The sequence below is a fragment of the Dermacentor variabilis genome, chromosome 10 (assembly GCF_050947875.1).
Source record: "Dermacentor variabilis isolate Ectoservices chromosome 10, ASM5094787v1, whole genome shotgun sequence".
Classification (NCBI taxonomy): domain Eukaryota; kingdom Metazoa; phylum Arthropoda; class Arachnida; order Ixodida; family Ixodidae; genus Dermacentor; species Dermacentor variabilis.
In genome coordinates, this window is record NC_134577.1 from 40,789,178 (window position 1) to 40,795,449 (window position 6,272).

The following is a 6,272-nucleotide window of genomic DNA, read 5'->3' on the forward strand; positions in this document are numbered from 1 at the left end:
AGCCAGGCCCCGGGCCTGGTGAACCATATTTCAATGCGACGGGGAGGGTGTAAGGCTCCCGTTTGGCAAGTTCCATGCTCGAGCTCGTGCATTAATCTCCCATTCCTTGCGCGGGGTGTTCCTTATTATTAATTTGTCTTTCAATTTTTATATTTCCTTTCTTCTTGAGGAAGAGAAACATGATCCCCGTATAGCGTTAACATTCACTGCGAACTCTGCTGTTCTCATTTATCAGACGCGAGACAGATTTTTCGGGGCACGACCACGTAGGAGTCCCTCGCCCACACTGTTGTTTTGAATGTATGCCAGTTCTAGTATAGTCCCTGTAATTTGTATTGGCAGGTGTTTTACAAACCCAGCCACCCGTCTGTCTTTAATTAAAAACTTCAATCTAACTTTGATCAATCTAATAAATTTAACGTTTTTAATCGCCACATTAATTCTTTCTCGTTTCTATGCGTATTCCCCGCGTACTGAACGCCTGGGCGTTCACCGTGTAGACGCCCTTTGTGCGTTGTGTTTATGCTGTTGTACGCCAAGCCCCAAGCCCTCCTCACGTGACCTTCACTTGCTTCGCCAGCGCAAAATTGTCCTTTTTGTGCGGTCAACTTGAACATCCAGCACCAGCTCCTCTTATAGCATAGGCATAGTTAACCGTCTCTTCTCAGCCTTACGTTAATATTAGGTAAATTCCTTGCGGCTAGGTGCACGGGCTTTCAGGCTGAAATTAAATATATGGTTATGGCGTACTTGTGAGCTGCCAGCTTAAGTCAACATAAGATGCTCTGTACGTGGCCCTACTACAGACTATCACCTGCTGGTTTCAGACGTCCTTGTGCTTTCGCATTTTACCCCTTTTCTTTTAGACAATTTTTCACCTCATATTCGTTACGCGGCAATCTTATTTATCACAACATCACAACAAAACCTGACTCTTCAGAACATCAACAAAGTAAGCATGCCCTGTGCTAGTTGAAAATATCAGTTATACTTAGCGAAACACCTACCGTACGTCCGTAGTTAAATGTGCGTTGAAAATCGCGCGATAACACAAATTAGTGCTGAACGTTAACCATTTAGCCTCTGTAAAAAATTCAATTCTAAGGAGTTCCCTGCCGAAATCACGATATGACTATGAGGCACGCCATAGTGGGTGACTGCGAATCAATTTTGATCGCCTGTGGTTATTTAACGTGCACCTAATGCACAGCACGCGGCCGTTTTTGCATCTCACCCTCATCTAAATGCGGCCACTGTGGCCTAGCTTTTAGCGCGGTATCAAATAGATAAAGTAAGCTTCGAATAATGAACACCTTCTTCAGGAAGTGTAGCAACACAAAGTGGATCTGAAAAAACCCTAATGGTGAAACAAGAAGTGGACTTAATACTTTCTGCTGATCCCAGCATAGTACAGGATGTAAAAGTGATAGGTAGGGTAAAGTGCAGTGATCATAGGTCAGTGAGTGCTAGGGCTCACTTCAATTTGAAGGGAAAAAGAGTAAAATTGGTCAAGAAGAAACAGGTCAACCTAGAGGCAGTAAGGGTAAAAGCAAACAAATTTAGGCTGGTACACGCAAACAAATATGCAGCCTTAGAACAGAGAGATGAAGATTACATAGAGATAATGAATGAAACTGTAACTAGGCTGGCTTCAGAAGCAGCAATTGAAGTGGGAGGCAAGGCACCAAGGCAACCAGTAGGCAAGCTCTCCCAATTAACAAAGGACCTAATAACGAAACGACAAAGAATGAAAGTGTCCAACTCAAGAGATAAGATAGAATTCGCGGAACTGTCAAAACTGTTCAACAAGGCGAAAATAAGTGATATTCGAAACTATAAGGTGACAAAGACTGAAGAAGCCGTAAAAAATGGACCCAGCCTAAAATCGGTGAGAAAGAAACTTGGCATAGGACAAACCTAGATGTATGCACTGATAGATAAGCAGGGTAATATCATCAGCAATCTCGAAGATATAGTAAAAGAAGCTGAAGAATTCAATACTGACCAGTACAGTACATAGAGGAGTCAGAAGACCTCCACTAGAAACAGTAATGAACGGGATACAGAAACTCCTATAACTAGCGATGAGGTCAGAAGGGCCTTGCAAGACATGAAATGAGGAAGAGCGGCAGGAGAAGATGGAATAACAGTCGATTTAATCAAAGATGGAGGAGGCATAATGCTTGGAAAACTGGTGGCTTTTTATACGAAGTGTCTATCGACTGCAAGGGTATCATAAAACTGGAAGATGCAAACATTATACTAATCCACCAAAACGGAGACGTTAAAGAGTTGAACAATTATAGGCCCATTAGCTTTTCCCCCCGTATTATATAATATATTTACCAAAATAATCTCCAATAGAATAAGGGCGACACTGGACTCCGGTCAACCAAGAGAACATGCTGGCTTCAGGAAGGGATACTCTACAATGAATCACATCCATGTCATTAATCAGGTTATCGAGAAATCTGCAGAGTACAATAAGCCTCTCTATGTGGCTTCCATAGATTACGAAAAGGCATTTGATTCAGTAGAGATATCAGCAGTCATAGAGGCATTACGTAATCAAGGAGTACAAAACGCTTACATAAATATCTTGGAAAATATCTACAGAGGTTCTGCAGCTACCTTAATTCTAGACAAGAAAAGCAGGAAGATAGCTATAAAGAAAGGGGTCAGACAGGCAGACACAATCTCTCCAATGCTATTCACTACGTGCTTAGAAGTATTCAAGCTATTAAATTGGGAAGGCTTAGGAGTAAGGATCGACGGCGAATATCTCAGCAACCTTCGGTTTGCCGATGACATTGTTCTATTTAGCAACAATGCAGACGAGTTACAACAAATGATTGAGAACCTTAACAGAGAGAGTGTAAGAGTGGGGATGAAGATTAATATGCAGAATACAAAGATAAAGATGAATAGCCGGGAAAAGGAACAAGAGTTCAGGATCGCCAGTCAGCCTCTAGAGTGTGTGAAGGAGTACGTTTACCTATGTCAATTAATCACAGGGAACCACGATCATGAGAAGGAAATTGACAGAACAATAAAAAATGGGTTGGATCGCATACGGCAGACGTTGTCTGCTCGTGACTGGAAGCTTACCATTATCATGGAAAGGAAAGGTGTACAATCAGTGCATTTTACCAGCGCTGACATATGTGGCAGAGACTTGGAGACTGACAAAGTAGCTTGAGAACAAGTGAAAGACCGCGCAATGAACGATGGAACGAAGGTTGCTAGGCATAACGTTAAGAAACAGAAAGCGAGCGCCTTGGATCAGAGAGCAAATGGGTATTGGCGGCGAGCTCCACCACTGGAAAAGCTGGCGCCACCGTCGAGGTGACACGTGGCATGAGGGATGACGTGGACACAGCGGCCGCGTCGGCTGCTTCGGAAGCGCCGAAGCAAGCTGAAAACGAAAGTTTAAAGTCCCCACTGCGCCGCGGTTCTGTTTAAGTGGTGAGGCTTTACCGCCTTAGGTGTCAACTTGACAACGTCTGAAACTACTATAATAGGTAGTGGCTGCCTTTGGAGGCGTACAGCATGGTAGGCTATTGCTCGGTGCCGCAGTGCCGGACGTACGCGTCGGAGCCCGGTGTCAGCCTTATTCACACGTAGCCACAGGGCAAGGAGCTGCGTGAAGCTTGGCTGGCGAAACTGAGAACCGGCAGACAGCCATCGGCTACAACTCGGGTATGCAGCAAGCACTGACGCGAGGAACATTTCTGCTACGGCGCCGGGACTGCGCGATGTTCGGTGAGTAGCAGAAAACGCGCACTGAGACGCTCGCCCGCGTCCGCTGCCAGTGTAATGTCAGGACGGTTTGGTCTGTAAACTTGTTGATGCTAGATACTGGCAAATTCACTGGAACGGAAAGGGAGCGGTAAGACGTACATTAAAGAAAGGCATGGCATATGGTCATGTTTGTGTTAAGAATTAATGCACTGGATTACAAAAAAGAAGCAGAGGGAAATCGCACGCTGAGAAGGCCGATAAACATACAGTGCGACGCAACTTGAGAAATAATATTGAAATGTCCAAGAATATAGAAGACAGAGAAAGATTGAATCGTCGCGATGGCACAGTCGCCGTAGGCGTCGAAGTCTTTATGACGAAATTATTCTTGAACAGTTCTGATAGCGTCCATGCACCAATGGTTGCTAGTGTGCTGTCAAATGCTCATATGCTACGCCCTAAAGCTCACGGCACGGTGCGAAAACGCGCTCACAGCGGAAGCAAAACATTTTGCGCGGACATGCATACAGACGCGCAGTCGGTCGCTGTGAACCCGTGCGATCGCTGCATTGAGGCTTCATTCTGTTGTGCCCCATTTGGTTATACAGACAGCCCACTATAAGAACATATTTCACATAGTTTGCTTTCAGCGCTTGCCTACTTTTCACGCAAGAAGCCGGTTTGGGAGACTCCATCGCGGCGACCGCGCGCAGTGGCGTTCACTGTACGTATTCGGTAAAGAGATAGCGTCTGTAAACGATTCTGTCCTTTCAGTTTGTCCAAGTTTATTATTTAGACAGTAAGAAACTTCCCTCGTTTCGAAAGTACTTACAGAAATGTACGGGAGAGCTCGCGCGTGGTGTTTTCAGTGAGCGCTGACAGCAAAACCTATGAGGAGCGTGCCGCGTGATCCCTTATACTACGCCAGCGAGGCGCTTCCGATAGATGGCGACTCCGTAACTCCTTGCCCTAACTCTAACTGACATCCAAGAGAAAAAAATGGAGCTGGGAGGCCACGCAATGCGCCGGTTAGATAACCGTTGGACCATTATGGTTACAGAATGGGTACCAAGAGAAGGGAAACGCAGTCGAGGACGGCAGAAGACTAGGTGGAGCGATGAAATTAGGAAATTTGCGGACGCTAGTTGGAGTCGGTTGGCGCAGAACAGGGGTCATTGGAGATCGCAGGGAGAGGCCTTTGTCCTACAGCGGACATAAAACAGGCTGATGATAATGATGAACCGCTCTAAACTAGCGCTCTAAAGTGAATCTAAAAAAGTAACGAGATAAACAAATTAATTAAATAATTAAACAACCATGAGGAAGCTGAAATATTCCTGAACGAAGTTGCGCAAGATCCTACAACAATCGATGCACTCACCCTTGACTCCTGCCGCAAATGAACAACAGCAGTGGCGATAACATTCTTTCGATAAGATTACTTGGTACTCTTTAGTCGGTGACAACCGAGGAAGGCAGTGCAAGATACACCGCTATCAAACTCGTAGAGAAATTACGTAGATGAGCCGGACGGTAACAGTCACAGAGGCGCAGAGGTTTTAAGAGAATATCGCGCTGTGTTTTTAGATGTTCGCCAAGTGTATAACGTTCCTCCACCCTCGTCACTCCACCTTGGCTTAGTGATGATGATGACTGCGGCTTGGTCCTTCGAAATGGGCTTACTCATGTCACAATCCTGGGCACATAGAAGAAAGAAGCGAGAAATTTCTGGCAGAAATTATCTCACGGTGAATATCAACGCTAATGCGATCAGCACTGAAGCAATGTAACAACAAAAATCGCATTGCGACAGCCGGATGGCGTAAGGCGTGTATGCAGCCGGGCTTCTGCCCCTCTTGTGTTGAATCGGGTGCCGGCGCTGCGTTGACAGCGCTATCTTCGGGATCAGTCCGCATTTTTAGACCGCACTATAACCGGGATCGGCCCACGAAATAGGTCGGAAACGCACATACTTGAGGAAAAGTGGGCGTAGCTCGCCTAGGAAGACATTATCTTCAACTTGTGGTTGTGGAGTATAGTGGTAGACTAGTAGAGCATTCTCATCAAGACCGTGGGACTCTTGGTTCAAACCGACTTAAAATAGAGTTTATTTTCGTTTCCGAGACGTCACAAGTAGCTGTGTTGTTGCATGGCTACCCCACTATCTAGCTCGCAACTGCTTAACGCAGTAATAAATAAAGAATATTTTACCAGCTTACTACGGTAACGGCTACGTCCTTTTTCAAAAATTCGACACACCCAGTTATGAAAGACAACACAAACTAGAGCAAGCGCTTCGTCTTATAACGTACACCTGAGGCTCGCGAAAATTTCCAGCAGTTGCTCACTTCTTCGTCACTTCATGGCGTCCATATAACTAACCAACAAATACCTAACCAACTTACTATTTAATGCTGACCGCGCCCGAGCCCACGAAACGCACTTTCGAAAGTGCGCGCCACTACCGCCATTACGCTTGTAGCGCCGAAAGCAGCCGGAAGAACGTGCTGTGGTCTCTTCAATCTCTTCTT